At 34.5% G+C, this 17978-nt stretch overlaps 1 protein-coding gene and 1 non-coding gene across 5 annotated transcripts in view; both read left to right on the forward strand.

Annotated features, from left to right (window-relative positions):
* The window catches only part of Syt1 (synaptotagmin 1), a 517172-nt gene that overhangs the window by 288223 nt on the left and 210971 nt on the right, over nt 1-17978 (forward strand). The window lies entirely within an intron of this gene.
* Nucleotides 15694-15800, forward strand: LOC117286240. The gene has a single exon (XR_004517359.1). It is a non-coding gene; the product is annotated as a U6 spliceosomal RNA (small nuclear RNA).

The raw sequence follows: 17978 nt of genomic DNA on the forward strand, positions 1-17978 counted from the left end.
GAATCAAGACTTGCCATGTAAAGGTACATGATCCCAACAATGAATGTAACTGTACTGTATCCCTAAAATGTACCAATAAACTCAATAAAATTAAAAAAAAAATCAGACCCCCCCCCAAATGAAAAGACCCGATTTGAAAATGGGCATCTGAAATGAACAGACATTTCTCAGACAAAGAAAAAAAACAACAAATAAATATATGAAAAAAATGTTCCACATCACTGGTCATTCGAGAGATGCAGATGAAAACAACACTGGGATTCTACCTCATTTCAGAAAGAATGGCTGCTATCAAGAAATTGACCAATAACAAATGGTGTGGCTGTGGGGAGAAAGGAACCCTTCTCCATTGTTGGTGGGAATGTATACTTGTGTAACAACTGTAGAAATCAATGTGGAGATACCTCAAACAACTAGGATTAGCGGTTCCATTTGACCCAGCCATCCCGCTGCTGAGTATCTTCCCAAAAGAATTAAAAGAACCATACCAAAGCAATATATGTGCATCCAGGTTTATAGTGGCATAGGTTGTAATAGCTAAAACTTGCAAACAGCCCAATCACCCATCAATTGGAAACTAGATAAAGAAGATGTAGTTTTTCTATACAATGGAGTACTACTCAGCCATAAAGAATGAGAAACTAGAGACATTTATAGCTAAATGGATGCACATTGAGGCTATGCTCAAGTGAAATCGGACACACTTTTGTAAATACCAAATAGTTTCTCTGGTGTGAAAAACTAAGCATAAATAAGGTTCAAATGGTATAATCAATAGTGTGAAATAGTAAGAAAATGGCTAAAGAAGAGGACATGGGAAGGGTAGGGGAAAGAAAATAAGGGAAAATAAAAAATATGAAAAAAGAAAAAATGGAAACAAAGTCTTTGTAAATAAGGAAGAGTGAAGGGGGTGAAGGGGGGTAGGGGAATGAGGAAAAAATAAAAACCAAGATACATCATGTAAAGGTACAAGATCCCAATGATGAATATAACTGCATTGTTTACCTTAAATGTACCGATAAATTTAAGGATAAAAAAAAAGTGACCACATACATGGGGTACATAGGTTTGCCATGCAGAAAGGAATAGTCTTATCTTCAAGGATCTAACATCTTTATTGGAGATAAATGTGTATAAAAGAGAGTAAACATTCAAAAACTTAATTAGAGCAATAATTATGTTTCAGCTGTCTATAAGCAGTATGAGCTACAGATGTCAAATTGTAGTATAAAGAAGATCTGGTCTTCAAACACCTTTGGTTATATGCCAGTTCCATTTATTTATGTCATTTATTGTTTAATAATTAAGTAATTTAGTGTTTAATAATTATTAATAAATAGCAAAGTTAACTGTGTAAGATTCTTGTGTAAGGCATATATTTACATTAATATCCATTATAAAATCTGAGAAGTATTCTCAACTTTTAAAATCTTCCCTATTATAGTCAACAAAAGTTTAAAGGCAATCCTAGCATATCAGAAACTGATTTTATCTCTGACATTTTTAGTCGTTAAAAGGAGTTCATTTTACTGTTACAGCATTTTTACATATCTTTCTTTATTCAACAAGCTCCTCACATCTTCCTTTCCCTGAAATCATAGGATTTTCTTCATGCTCAAGGATTTATGAGTCACATCACCTAAAATTTTCTTTTGCCTTTATTTGTATGTAATTTTCTAGCATCCTCTGATTGTACTTATTTTATAAACGTAATATAATTTTCAGTTACTCTGTAAATTCTATACATTCAGACTTCCTCTTGACTCCATTTCCCATGGATGATACCTATAATTAGTTTGAATTGTACTTATATTTATTGCACATGAAGCATTACTCTATAAAATGTGCTTCTGCTTTAGTGGAGAGACTGCAGGAAATGTGAGTACTACTACAGCATTCCTGGGCACTTTCTTTCCTCAACTATACAATGGGAAGATTGGAATTTATTGTACTCCTTTGCCCATAACTTGATTACATTGTGTGCTTTTTAAATTTTTTTTCAGCTTTGAGTTTATTGGTATATTTTAGGAATACAGTACAGTTACATTCATTGTTGGGATCTTGTTACCTCTACATGACAAGTCTTGATTCTCATTTTTTCCCCTTACCCCCCCTTCACCCCCTCCTCCCCTCTCCATTTAAATTTTTGAGTACTTTATTATCAGTCCAAAGCTTTAAAATTTTTAACTTTCAAAACTTTTTTTTTTTTTGGAGGACTGGGAGGATTTATACACCCGGGGTTCAACTCAGGACCTTGCATTTGCAAGGCAGGTGGCAGCAGCACTGAGCTAAATCCCTGGCCCATCGCAACATTTTCTTTGAGAGCGAAGTAACTTTACTCATAAGGTCCATTTTGATTAGTAAAAATCTCTCTGATAGGTTAAACAATCCCCCGAATATTAAATGTCCGACATGCAGTGAAGTTAGAAGCAGATTCCCCACTCTGATGATTTCCCACATCATACACAAGCTGCAGGATGTGGTTCCTCCTACCAGATCTCTCCTGTAATTGTAATTTGTCATCTTCTAAGTAGAAGACAATTAAGGCCTGAGATTCATTTTTCCTTGCAAATGAATAATTAGTGAATGTCAATTTCATGTTTTTTCAGTCCGTGCATACGGCCAAAATAGTCGTGTTAAAATACTTAACAGACACTTTAGCTGTGATGATACACCCATTCCTGGAGTCCGTGAATATAAATGTTATTATTGTTAACTTCCTTAGAAGATCATCTAATCTGGTCCTGTTAAAGTTTTTACTTAACATTTGTCTTCTCAATACATAACTTCAGGAGTGTTTTGCTAATTAAATACATGAAATATAGTCTCCTTATCTAAACATTATTTTTATACACTTGCTTTTATGATTTTAAAATTTCATTTTTTTTTTCAAAACCCCCTTATTACACAAGGTACCTCAAACCCCAAGCAGCTGCCATCTGGCTTGTTTTGCATAACACTCTAACCCCTTCAAGTGGCAATACGCCAGTGAAGAGTAAAAATGTATGTCTTGGATGGAGCCCAGGAACTGCGCCCAGAATAGCTCTTTAAAAGTCATTGAGCATAACAGTGGGGATAATACGGAGGTCAGAGCAGCTGCTGCTCAAGGGGTGCTGGAATAATTCTCCCATCATCATGCGCAGGTACAGTCCAGAGAGCAATGCTCTTACCTCTCCACCTTCCCCATCAGGGTTACACTTGCATCTCAACAGCTGACAAGCACCTGGGATTCAATTTCTGCTGGATTTCGTCCATTCACGTTAATGTTGGTAATTTCTCAATTGTAACAGTGGGAACCTTCCCCTAAGTTGGGTGAGCATCTTTAATATTTCATTGCATATTCATGTATCACATAACATTATTTTTAGTTTCTAATGGAGAAAGCAGATGAGGCTTCATAAAAGATTACTGGGGCCCTAGAAATAGCTTTCTCACTGTTAACAGTAGATTGCTTTTTTTCTTTTCCTGAGAGGGCAGAAATGAATCTCTTTCAGAGAAGGCATATTTGGTTGTGACCAAAAAGGAGCCTTCCCAAGACCACAAAAGATCTCCCTGATATATGACTAGGTATAATTTGGCTATTGTTTCTTGTACTTTTTATTTTGAATTGACATATAAATATACATATTGATGGATATAGTGAGGCATTGCAACGCGTGTATATAATGTACAATGATCAGGTCAGTGTAACTGGTACGTCCATTGTTTCAAACATTTATCATTTCTTTGTGTTGGGAACATTACAAATCCTTTCTACTATGTGTTTTGAAATAGAAAACTAAAGGCTGTCCACAAAATTTACTGAACTGTGCTAAAACTTATTCTTCCTATCTAACTGTATGTATTATGGTATACAATAGCCATGCTGTTTCCATTCCTTCTCCTCACCACTCTTTTCAGCCTCTCGTAACAGAATATTATTCCCCCCTTCTCTGAGATCAACAGTTTTTAGCTCCCACTTACAAGTGAGAATATGCTGTATTTTCCTTTCAGCGTCCAATTTATTTCACCTATATAATATCCAATTCTGTTTCCACAAATGAAAGGATTTCATTCTCTTTAAAGACTGAATGATATTTCATTATGTGTATATGCTACATTTTCTTCAGGCCTTCCCTTGTTTATGGACATCTATGAAGTTGATTCCATGCCTTGGTTATTACACAGTGCGGCAATAAACATGGCAGTGCAGGTGTCTCTTTGACATACGGATTCTCTTCCCTTTAGATACATGCTCAGTGGTGGGAATGCTGGATCATATGGTAGCTGTAATTCCAGTCTTTTGAGGAATCTTCATACTATGTGCCATGATGGTTGTACTAATTTACACTCCCACCAACAGTGTGGAAGAATTCCCCTTATTCCACGTCCTCGTCATTTTTGTCTCTTCAATAATTGCCATTCTCAGTGGAGTGAAATCTCGTTGTGCTTTTGACTTCCATTTCCTTGATAAATTATGATGCTGAACATGGTTTTTATATATGTGCTGGCTATTCGTATGTCTGCTGAGGAATGTCTACTTAGATGTTCATTTGTGGTTGAATTATTTGTTTTTTTTTTTACTGTTGTATAAGGTTCCTTATATATTATGGATATTAATCCTTGTTAATCGTTTATAAATACTTTCTCCCAGAAACGTCTAATTTTGATGTTTCTAAGACAACCTATCATAATGCCGCTGTTTAGCTACTGTAAAACAGCAGCTAATCTTTACATTTTCCCTTTCTTCCACTTCCTCTCATTTATATTATTTAAATAGAACATCACATCTTATTATTCTCATATTTTATTGAGAAATCAAAACACTGTGGAAAAAGAGATACATCTTTAAAACACACATACACACACAGCACACTTTACTCCTTTTAATTCCAAAAAATTTACTCAGTATTGATCTTACAACTTTTATTCTTCCTGTGCCATTTTTAAAAAGAATTTTCTCTTCCAGTCCCTTATTAATCTGGAGATTTTATAAGATTCCATAGCATGTAATGTAGTGAAAAGCCCAACATAGCAGAATATATTTTTAGAATGGAGACATTCTAAAAGTGACAGATTTTTTTTTCCATTTTAAGCTTTATGAAAAATGGATTTGGAACTTATAAAAGATGTATCTGGAACATCTGAGAGCAAGATTTGTGATTGGATCTTAGAATTCAGATCTGTGATTTAGAAGCAGTTTCTTCCTTTCTGAAAGTGGCCATGCCAAATTGATTTTTAAGGTGAAATAAAGGATGTAATTTGGATTTTGACCCTTAGTAAGGTCTTAGATTGTTTTCAATTTTGTTGACTTTCTTTATCCCTGTTGTCCTAATGGAGCAGGGAAGCGTGTGTTTTCATAGCTCTTTTGCAAGGGTTGATCTTAGACAAACCATAACAAAGCTTCATGTTTCCCGGTGCCATTTACTCTTTTCAGTTCCACATCTTGTACTATACACCCATGTGGCTTTCTAACATTTTTTCCTATTGCTCTCTCATGAGAGGAGAGTCTTGATGTATTATACATACGGCATCACTCCAAATAAGAATTTCCTTCTCCCCCCTTGACAAAAGAAAAGTAAGATGAAATAATCATTTCAAATGAATGACTCTCTAAAGGTAGAACTTCAAGTAAAAATCCAGTGAGAAAGCAACAGATGAACAGATGAAGCCGCTGAAACCCCTCAAGCCTATGAAAATGCATTAGAGGTATTCAAGTTCCACATTATTATTCTCATGAAAACCTAAGATGTGAGCATTAAATCACTAACCTACTTCCAAGACATCATAATCCTAATTTTTTAAAGTTTTCTCTCAGCCCGGCTTATTACATCGTACATCATTCTTCCATATTAATATAGCTAATGGAATAAAAGCTAATTGAGTAGTAAGACAACTGGAACAGTATCTAGCTTTCTGAATTTTGGAAGCAACTGTACCTTTCTTTATGTTATCTTCCTCTCCTAAAATTAAAAAGCTTGAAGCATTTTTAATGGCTCTGCATAGAGCATCTGGGGTTTGGATTTGAACTACCCCCTCAACTAGCTGTGTGGTCATTTTAGTCTGTCTTCTCTTCCATTTCCCCACCAGTGCATTGGAAGTCTTCAAGTCTTTACAATGGAAAAAATAATGCAGTACCTGCTTTTGCTAATTTTAGTTACTCTGATTCTGAGAGCTATGTTCAAGTTATCACAGATACGTAAAACAATCAGCTTAATTGAAAATTATAAACCATATAATTCTTAAATATTTGTGTAACAGCTGACATGCATCAAGGGCTTATTATATGCTAAACAGTAAGTCTCCTTTGTAATTCACACTTAATCCTCACAGAAACATAATCTAGAAGATTTTATTATTCTCTATTTACCCATGAAAAACCTAACTGAAATAAGTCACACAACCACACAAATCAGAGCATCCTAGAAGTAGCATATAGACACAAGCAGATTTTGTTCCCAAAGTCCACTCTACCTCCCTCTGTTCTGGAGTCTACTTTCTTCAGTCTACACAAGAACATAATTCAATTTAGCACCAGAGTCTAATAATCAACCCAGCCATTGACATATATTAGTTCCTGTCCATGTTTGTCCATGAATTTGGGTATATGGATATAAGTTTTCAGCATGCAGACTATCAAGTCAAAAAGAATGTTCAAATCACATCTTGTTTGTTCCCTACCTCTCATCCCACCAAAATCACGTATGAAAGATTAAGTATCTTGAGATATTAGATGTTTCCTGGAATTCACCTAGAACGAGTTGAAATTTGTACTGCGAGTCCCATAAGAGACATGCAAAAGAAACTACAGCAAACCACACATGCTCACATTTTTGTTTCATGCAAGAAGCCAGAGTCTTGACCCCATCACTCTCTATACCTTGTAAAAATTATGTTTGAATTTGACACATTTCAATCCCCTTGTTTTGATCAGAATGTAGCACTTCACAACAATGCAAAGGAAATCTGTTTTATTCTCCAGAGTAATGCTCTTCCTTCAGAGAAATTACTTTCCGCTATTTTAGACTATATGCTCTTCATTTGGGAAGCAATTTATATTCATTCACTTAGAGTCACTATTCACTAATATCATGGGTAGATGGACCTTAAAAGCCTAGCTTTTCATTAGTTCTGTTTGCAGGGCTAATTTTTATAGCATTTGATCATTTTACTTCCAGTTTGTCCTTTTTCTTTCCAGAACTTTGTGTCCTACAATCATTCTTTTGATAGAATAATCAATTACAAATTTCTTTCTACAAAGATGTACCTATAACCCCTAATTATGAGAGCAGGTGCTTACAAAAGCAAAAATGTTCATGTTATTTATGCTAATTATACCCAGAAAGTTCTATCTTTCACTTAGCAATGAGATAATTTAAATGTGAGTCTTGGAGGAGAGAGGAATAGGAGTTTAAATATCTGTATCAAAAATGTTCATGTTATTTATGCTAATTATACCCAGAAAGTTCTATCTTTCACTTAGCAATGAAGATAATTTAAATGTGAGTCTTGGAGGAGAGAGGAATAGGAGTTTAAATATCTGTGTAACACATATATTATGGCTCGTAATCTGCACTGAATATAAGCATTTTTCTATTTCTTAATCTCCTGAATATTTTTACTAATTTATGTATTTTCATTTTTATATTACCAAGATCCATCAGGAGATCACACCAAAATATATTTCTATGTTTTACAGGAAAGATGAATGCAGCTAACTTTAAATATCTTTATCTATTTCTTCATCAAATCTTAGCATTTTTTGGCTTTGATATTCATTTTGTTTCATTTTTATCTACTTCTGTGATATATCTCAAAACTCAATATGCTCTAATAAAAAGTTACCATAGGCCATTTGGGAATTTCAGATTCCTAGATTAGTTTAAAAACTGGAACTTAAGTTAAAATGTAATTGACTATAAAATTCATAGACTCATCATTGTAAGAATCAAAATTTGTTAAACTCCAAATTTTAAATCCCTACTAGGCATTAAAATTTGTTCAAATTTATTAAGAAAAGTAATCTTTTATGAAAAGTGGAGAATCCAAAGGAAAAATTATTTGTAGTCTGAATAAGTTTAGAAAGTAAGTTAAATTCAACAGGGTGAATTTTTCAGTAAATCGAGTATGACATGGGAAAAGCACAATTCTTAGTTTGAAAACTAAATAAAACAATGGCCTTGAGTTAGAAGCTATAGTGCACATTAAAATATAATTTTATTGCTTTTTTCTGAGTATGAGTGGTATTATCTTTGTATAATTATGCAACTAGCACAGTGGTTCTCAAGGAGCAAGTGGGCTTGTTAAACTGGATTGTGAAGTTCTGCTCTCAGTGGGTCTGCAGTAGGGGGCCTCAGAATTTGCATTTCTACCAAATCAACAGTGACCTTGATGGAGCTACTCAGTAGACCTCACTTTGAGAATGTGTGTGTGTGTGTCTGTGTGTGTGTGTGTGTGTGTGTTTGCACAGTAATACACGCACCCACACAGTCTTCTTTTTACATTTCTTGGTTGTAAATAGTGTGTGGATAGTTCTTTGTGCATCATTCAAACAATGCACACTTTAATTTGTCAAGTTTCTATCTTAGTCGTGCAGTCACCAATATAAACCACTTGTGTCCTAGCTATTTTGATGTTCAAAGCTGCCAGAACCAATTCATGGTGAATGGAATGCCTTAAATGCTGAGGTCAAATTGTCAATAGAATCCTGCCTGGGTGGATTTTATGCCAGTCAGAAAGATACAAAATTGGCATTTCAATAAACTACTCTGATAAACTTTAATAACACAAATTCTGTTAACCTTGAAACCCTGATTAAAATACAAATAAGCCAAGGAAATCCCTATTGTTAACTAAGCCCATTTTGCATATTTATTGCTATCCCTTTTAATTTGTAAGGGCATATCAGACTGTATAATTAAATCTATTTTCTACTTGCAAAGTCTTTCGTTCTATCTATTCCACATTACATTAGATGTAGATGCCTTGTGTGTTCAGTGGCAGCTTGCCTAAATTTGCAGAAGGGCTAAAAACCTTTGAAAAAAATTATTTGCTATCATTACCATTCCCTTCTTCACTAAGTTGTATACTTAAAATCTGTTTTCAGAACCCCCAAAACTTAACTTGCATTTTTCACCTCACCAAAAGGAAAACCGTGGCTATATTTGATTTTTAAATGATGTGTTGAGTTTTCCTGGGTTCAGTATTATATTCAGACCACCAATTACTGGCATTAATTCAGTTATCCCTTACATAATCACACACCCAAAAAAGAACTTTCCTTGAAAATAAAACCTAGCCAAAAAATAATCAGCCTTGAAAACCAGAGATCAAAACTGCCAGCTCCAATCAGCCTATCTTTGGCAGCCTCACCTGCCATCATCACTATTCTCTTGCTCAGTGGCCACTCTGTAAGGCAGGTAGGACAAGGGTAGGCTGACCTGGGGCTGGCAGTTCTGATCTCTGGTTTTCAAGGCTGATTATTTTCCAACTAAGTCTTACTTTCAGGTAAATGTGGGTGCAGGTCTCACTTTAACTGCTGTACGTATGGATTTCTCAAACAGAATTGTCTCCGGTGGCTCAATGTAAAATTGAGTGTCTTGTTTTTAATTTGAAGACCATAAATTCTATTTAGTCATTCGTTCCTTTGACTAAAATTTATTATGCAACTTCTATGTACCATTTGTTAGGTGAAAAAAAATATGGTTGCACACAGACATCCCTTGCTCACCATGGTGCTTACGGCACACTAAGAAACAACAAACACTGAGGCATGATGGCACACACCGGGAACCCCAGCTACTGGTGAGGCTGAGGCAAGAGGATCTCAAGAATGCGCCCAACCTGGGCAACTTTACAGGAATTTGTCTCAAAATAAAAAGGTTTTAAAGGAAGGGTGTAGCTAGATATATATAGCTCAGTGGCAGTGCATAAGGCCCTGGGCTCAATATCCAATGTTGTAAAAATGAAAAGGGAAGGGAAAAGACAGAAGGAGGAAGGGAAGGAGGGGAAAGTAAGGAATAGCACATGAATTAGGACACAGTGTAACAAAGGTTCCTAGTCTATAATATCTGGGTGCTTCTCTCAAACTTAAGGGACCATAATTTAGAATTTAATTTAAATTGTATCTGGGGGAAATTCAATCTAATTATACTTTACCTTATATACCTTTTCCTTGAATAACAACGAAAGTGGGGAAATGTTTCCCTTTAACCTATATTTCCTTTCAACAAGAGGGAAAATCTTCAGAGGAGAAGTAATTGTTCTATAATTGATAGTTCCCTTCCTCTTGCTACATACAGCCCGACGACACCTCATACATAGAACAGGAAGGAAGAGTGTCCATTAGGGGAACACTTCATTTCAGTTTTTACATTTTATTTGAAGCTGTAGAAAAAATTGCCCGAAAACCAGTAAAAATGTTAAAGAGCAGTAATAAAACCTAAAGATACAAATTTATACGCAGAGTTTAGAGACAGAGGCCTCATTGAAGCTGTTCTGCAGCAGATAGGCAATGTTAATGCACTGACAATTACAGTTTGGCAGCAATGAACAGATACACTGTCAGAGCCAGTCAAGTTGTGTTCATGGCTTTGGAAGGGTGCAGATTTTTATCTTTGACATGATGTGGCTGAAGTGCTCCTCAAAAATTTAATGTGATTAAATGTGACTCTCCTTCTGTGGCGATCAGGTTGGAAATGTGGGGAATCAAATACAGCAACCTGGGCCTTCTTCAGGGGCCCATATTTAACTGATATTGTTACCTAGCTCTTCCCTTTCTAGATATTTTCCTGAAAGAGTTAAAAACATCATATTACAGTGACATAAAAACTCATGTTTACAGCTACACGATTCATAATAGCTAGATCTTGCAAGCATCCTCTAATACCATCAACAGATGAATGGATAAAGTGTGGTATATGTACACAATGGAACATTAACTCTGTCATAAAGAGAGATAAGTTTGAGTCAATGGTAGGAAAATGATGTACTTTGAGACCGTAATGTTAAGTCAAATAAATCAGACACACAAAACTTAAATATAGAATGGACTTTCTTTTATATGAGATATCCAAATTATAAATAAAGAGCAAATTAAAAGATAGATAATAGGAAATAGGGAGAGAATCTCTAAATGAGAGGCAGATTAAGAGATGGAGGAAATGGGGGAGGGAGGAAAGGAAAATGGATTAAGATATGTTATGTACCTGTGCCAAATCCACACAAGGAATATAAATAGTATGTACTGCAAGCGTAAATTGATAAAAATAAATGAATAAATATTACTCTAATATTAATGAGGTTGCTGAAGCATCACCAAGAAAACATGAGTCAACCTGTTGTAATATAATTTGATGGGCCCCTCAGGTCACACAGAATTTCAGATGTAGTGTTTGTTGCATTATCAGGTTTGGAAATTCAGGTGCAGTAGTCATCAGAGAAGTCCAAGAGTGAGGGCTATCTGCAAGTGAATTCAAAGTTTTTTCTCACGCAGAAAAAAGTGGGAGTCTGAGCCTGGAAGAGACTGAGGGCCTTCTGGTGCTGAGAGTCAGAAAGCAGTCATAAAAGAATAAAAATGGTCAACAACATTTCATGCAAAGTAGTGAAAAAAGAAAGCATTCAATAATTTTACTATAAATTCCATTTCTCTTCAAGCAAGAATTAAGAAGAAGTTGAAAGCTGTAATTCCATTAAGTTTTGAGCTGAGAGATGAATCTACCCTTATTTAGTGATTAGCAAAGCTGCCTCAGCCTTGAATAGAAATCACTGATCAGATTCATATTATCTTTATTTTTTCCAGACTTCAGTAATGAATAGGATAGTGATGTTAACATGTACATATGTGTAATATTTAAAGGCCAGACATATTAAGAAACAAATGTTCTAAAGTTACTCCAATCTAATCCATCAGAGGCAGTTAACATTAAAGAGGTAATACTGTTACTTTGATGAATAATTTCTTGCTAAAATAAAATCCTCTCTGATAGATATAAATAAGACAGCTAAGAAATAAAGCAAATATTATTGTCACCCAGAAAAACCAAGAAATACTTCCAGAGAACTTTAATACTAATTATTAACTCTATTTCTAGATCAAAACAAAAAAGAATTAGTCTCATCTGATGTACATTTTCCTAACTTTGCAATATAAATCTTGTAGAACTTCATTATAAAAATCTACTTGGTAATTTAATTCTAGGAATTAACGAGGAAGAAAAGCAAATCAGTATTTTCAGCTCCCTATCTTTGCTGTTTTAGTATTTATGTCAATTTAAACTCTAATTAATTTTACTAATCCCTTTAGTTAATGAATAAGTAAATCAGGGCAGAGTAGGGAGAGACCCATCAAATGCAAGAAGAATGGTAGAAAACTGTTAATTGAAAAGTGACCCATAGCTACCAAAGTGAATTTGTCAACATAGCTTTGCTATTTTGTTAATTTTCTCATTTCAGTTTTATTGTTCTCCATAGAGAAAGATGTTTCACAGTTAGTCTCTCAGCTACTTTTGTTTATAAGCTCTTTAAAAGACTTTGATTTAGCACTAGCCAAATATTTGAATATAACTGATTTTATGCAATACACAGAAAACAATTATTTTACTGATATAAATGGTTTATTTGTAGAATTACACAAAAATTATTTGAAACAGCATGAGTTCTCTTTGCATGGTGTTAGAATTTCATGCCAAAATTAAGTTGAACATTAATTGTATGAGATTTTATCCTAGGCTGTAGCATAGATGTCTATAGTTGGAAGTATGAGATGATTACTGACTTAGATAAAAGATTTGAGAAACAAGACCTAAGTTTGCAAGATGACAGATGGTCATGTGGAAAGAAATTGCTCCAACTTTTCTCTTTTCCATTCCTATTCATAAAGAAAATGCTTAAAGTTAAGGGTGTTCATCGTTCTCTTTCAATTTGGTTGATAATAGCAGAAGATTCAGCCCTAAATTTTCCAGATATCATGGAGACAGGCCACTGGAAAAAATTTTTGGGACGATAAACCTCATACACATTCTGATATTAGTTGACATCCTGATACTGATATCCAGGCTTCCTTCCCTGAGAAAGTGGTATAATCTTTAATCGGCATGGTCAAGAAAGGAATCTCAAGGGCAATAGAGACGGGAGCTGTGGTCTCAGATCTTTTATCCATTTTAATGCCACACCATTCTTGCCTCTTCCAGCAAGCTGTTTTCTCATTCACAACTGCATTCAGCCTCTGATGATGGACTTCTCCACCGAGCAAATCTTAATCAGCTGATTTCCACGGAGACTTTTTTTCTAACACTCTCTGCAAAATGCTAGCTGGATTCTTTACTTCTAATGAATAACAGCATGATTTTGTAGCTACGTGTTCCCTTCTTTCAGCATTGACTGCTCTATATCCATTTCTTCTCTCCCAGCTGTCTTCCCTGTCTCTCTTTTCTGTCAGCATTTTGTGATGAAAAGGACTCAGTAATGATGTGTGCTCAACATTCTGTGGGCTTTATTTTCACTCAACTTTTGAAACAGGTTTCCATTCTCTCTTTTGAAATGCCCTCTAGCCTCTCTAAATACCAATTCCCCCCAAAATTGAACTTAATCTTGTCTAACTTATAAAATATAAAAATGAATCATGAACCTACTTATGATCAAAGCAAAATGAAGAATCATGAACAGATTCTACAAAGTTGACCTAAATTTATGTTTCATTCCTTGAAAAAAGAATGCAATATTGGCTTAGACAAATATAAACCTGTATCATAAGCACTTGTAGTTCTACTATGTCATGAAATTGAAATAGAATAGAAATTGAAACACTGTGCTAAGTACTGCAAATTCAAATATAAATAAGACCCTGCCCTCAAACACGTTGCTTGGATGAAATAGACATGTAAGCAGAAAATCATGGCATACTATAATTTTAGAAACAACAAGAATGCATAAAAGTCCTGATCTTTGTGTCCCCCAATATAATATACAAGGATTTTCTTTCACATGTTTAAGGAAGCAGAAGTGTTTTCATTAAAATTATTATTAAAATTATAAATAGGACTTCTCTTCTATTGGTATATTAACCATAAGTGATTGTGCTTCTTTTCAAAAGCTATCAACATGATGGAAAGAATACAAGAAGGATGAAGGACATAAAACTCTGGGCAACAGGAAAGTACTATCTTAACATATCAGAAATTCTGAAATGTTTCTAAATCATAGAACATGCTTTATAATAGCTGACAAAGATACCAGATCTAGGAAAAGTATGACACAGAGCTGCTTGGCAGAAATATACTCTGAGATGGGAGCCATTTTGCCACCTGGCCCTTGACATTTTAACAAATTCCCAAGGATCTGTACTTAGTGTAATTATAATGGAGTAATTTATTAATCGAGAATTGACTATTCACCACAGCACAGCTGGCTACAGTTCACAAAGAGATACTAAAAGTCACATCAGAGCTCTCTGAGTGTTGAGAGGAGGGCTTAAAACCAAAAGAAAGGCAAACTGGGGTATTTTTAATCTCAAGAGGTAATAATAGCCCCCATGCCAGAAAGATTGGGGGACTGCTCAGCCTGACTACTGCCAATCTTCTAGAGGGAAGCCTGATCCTTACTCTCTGTAACCACGGACAACAACCTCCCGGAGAACCCTTCCATTCAAAGAGGAGGCTCTCTGGAAAAAGATGCTCGTATAGTCTAGAAGAGATCCAGGCCAGCTGCTTATATTAATCAACCCAAAATTCAGACATAGACTTTCTCACTCCAGATTTCATACCCTTAACTAGATATTCTATCTGATCCAGTAGGTCTATTCTACACAAATCCACTTCCATGTCATCTTTGCCTTTATTAAAGGTACTTTTGTATGTACAATAAATAGTTGGTGAGCCATCAACCTACACAAACAGTAAAAGTCTAAAAACTCAGGAAATACATTTGGGAATCAGAAAGTTTCCACGTAAGTGAGCCAGTCATTCTATATTTTCATCCATAGATCCACTCCTGGATCTTTCTAATTCACAAATCTTGTTCATTCCCTTCACTTCTGAAAAAAATCTCCTGATTTTTCAGATTAATGATCCTGGCAGCTGTAATAAAATTGCTATAATAAGTAAGGGGGATTTCTATGTATGTCCTGTATGGACACTGAAACTCATAAATTAGTGGCTGTCTCTGAGTATTTTGCAAAGCTTTGTCAAAGCCAGTGAGCTTTAGAAACTGTAGCCAATTTCACACAAAATCCTGAAAAATTCCTTTGGCAGCTGCCATTTTATTGAATATTAGTAAGACTAAAAATACATCCTCATTCTATTCCATAAAGAAAGATAAACAGCCTCTATCAATAAACTGACCAAAATATTTTCATTTCTTTGTACAGCTCATTGATACTGCTAGGAGACCAAGGGACAGTTGGGAAGAGAAATAAACAGAAAAAGTTGACCGTATTCCAAGATCTGGTCTTCAAGGTGATAAGCTCAGAAAAATTTTTGATAGTCATCTTTTTGTATGACTCACACTAACCAATTCACAAGGGACTAATGTATAAAGCAGAATTCCAATAATTGCTTATGGCTTAGACATGATATCTTTATGCCTGTGCACAGTCTCCATGGAAAGATATATACATAGCAGATAACACCATGTTAGCCTTCGTGGAATCAGAGTAGGAGTTGTTCTACATCTAGCTCTGTAATAGAGATATATTTGCCACAAGAATAAGGCATTATGGTGCTTGCTTTGGCAGCACACATACTAAAATTGGAACGATATAGAGAAGATCAGCATGGCTCCTGCGCAAGGATGACATGCAAATTCGTGAAGCGTTCCATACTTTTGGGGCCCGGGATTTAGCTCAGCTGTTTGGTGGCTGCTTTGCAAGTGCAAAATCCCGAGTTCAAACGACGGTACCAAAATAAAAAAAAAAAAAAAAAAAAAGAATAAGGAATTATTATTATTATTACACTGATACAATTTTTATTAACAAATACTGAGTTTCTTCTGTGTGCTTATTCACTTATTAATTCTATAATAAATATATGAGTTGTGTGCTTTTTAATAATGAAGAAGTACTGGCTCAGAATATAATAAATAGCATTTTTTAACCAAGCAGACAAGTATCAAAACTGAGATTTCTCTCATGGACCACTTGCTTAGTGAAGGGCCTTTCTTCCTTATTGTTGCTTTCCTCATACCTTATTTATTTTATTTCATAATGAATTATTCTTTAATCTGTGTTTATTATTTTCATGTGTGTCACTTTAAAGTTTCTAATAAAGCTATATTTTGTATATTCTTTCTTTTAATGTGCAAAAATTGTGTGATTTTAACTTCAGTTTTTAAAACATCTTTTCACATAATTTAGTTTATTTTTATAATTCTATTTGTTATTTTAGTAGTGCTTTACTAGCATTTTGTTTTTTTCTTGCTTTCTTCTGTTCTTCCTTTTAAAAAATCTTTTGGGTTTTTTTATCGCCCTCTTCCTTGATTTTATCTTTGATTGCAAAAACCCATGAGTAGTTTCTATGAACAAAATCCTCTGGTAAACAAATGGAAATTTAACAAGTCATACCTGCTATTTTATTCTGAGTGTCACCTTCTGTGATACAGGGTGACTTTAAGTTGATTAAAATCAACACTCATATTTTATTCATGCTATCAGTATATTTGTATCATAGTAAAATGTTAGTTTATCAGGTAATATTCAGTTACAAATCTTTTATAGTGTGTTCTCGCTCAGAAATGTCTCCTTAGTCAGTGGATATTAATTGAGATTCAGCTATTTATATTACCTATAATAAGGAAAAAACAGTTACATATTAATGAATGGAAGAAAAAAACATCTGGCTAAATGTAAACATAATTTTCTGCCAACAAATACATCATAGCTTATAACTAGATCAATGAAATGACTTTGAATTTCTATTCAGTAACAGTCTTGAGTTACCAAGGAAAAGTCTCTATTTCTATTGCTTTGCAGTGAGGTAAAGATAACTTCTTAAGAATATTTAAAATTGGAATATGGTATTTTTGAATAAAATGTATGTATCTTAACTTTCAAAGAAGATGTTTTTCACACTCAGTATAAGCACTTTAGTTTTCTCTTAACATGTCATAACATGAATTGTTGATAAATAAATGTGGTAAAATTGCCTAAAACGAAGAGCAAACTTCCTGTAGAATTACTTCATGTCAATGAAATTGTAGCATCTATAATTACAATATATGAAAAGGCAATTCAGTTCCAAATATTGTTCTCATCAGTATGCCAGCAAGCCTGTGTATGATGCAATAAGGAGAAATTCACAGATCTTTCTTCAAACCCAAACTATATTCTTTCTAAATTCTTTCTTCCAAGATCTAAGTTGCAAACTGTGTTCATTAATCTGATTATTGAGTGACTCAGATGAAAATGAGGTCTAGCCATTGACCACATGAAAGCAAAAGTTTGAAAACTATAGATAATGATCTGTTACCAAAGTCTCTTTTCTCACAATGGTGCTTCATTATGAGATGGTAACTTGATGGTATTTTATAGGAAATTTGTTCTTAAACCCACTTTCTTTCTTCTTTTTTCTTTTTTTTTTTTTTTTTTTTTTTTTTTTTTTTTTTTTGTACCAGGGATTGATCTCAGGACCTTGAGCTTGCAAGGCAGGGCATGGTGCCACTGAGCTAAATCCCCAGCCCCTTAAACCCATTTTCTCAAAGTGATGTGATGCCAGTTTATGAAGAGGAAAGAGAAAACCTGAAAATTCTTTGTGGATGATCCCTAACTTCATTAAAACTGGACTTGTTGGAAAGATAGAAAATAAATTGTTTCTTACTAAGAAACAAAAGAAAAGACAAAAAAAAAAAAAAGAGAGAAGGAAATAAGCAAAAGAAAAGAAACCCACTAAGAAACCATGGAACCATAGGAGCTAGGGCACTGAGCTTCACCACAATTTACAGGACATAAAGAAAATAGAAAATATAATGAATAAAAGCTAAGGGTCAGAAACACATACAGGCAGAGGGCA

This window comes from Fukomys damarensis, unplaced genomic scaffold, assembly GCF_012274545.1.
Source record: "Fukomys damarensis isolate Sample0158 unplaced genomic scaffold, DMR_v1.0_HiC HiC_scaffold_15, whole genome shotgun sequence".
Classification (NCBI taxonomy): Eukaryota; Metazoa; Chordata; class Mammalia; order Rodentia; family Bathyergidae; genus Fukomys; species Fukomys damarensis.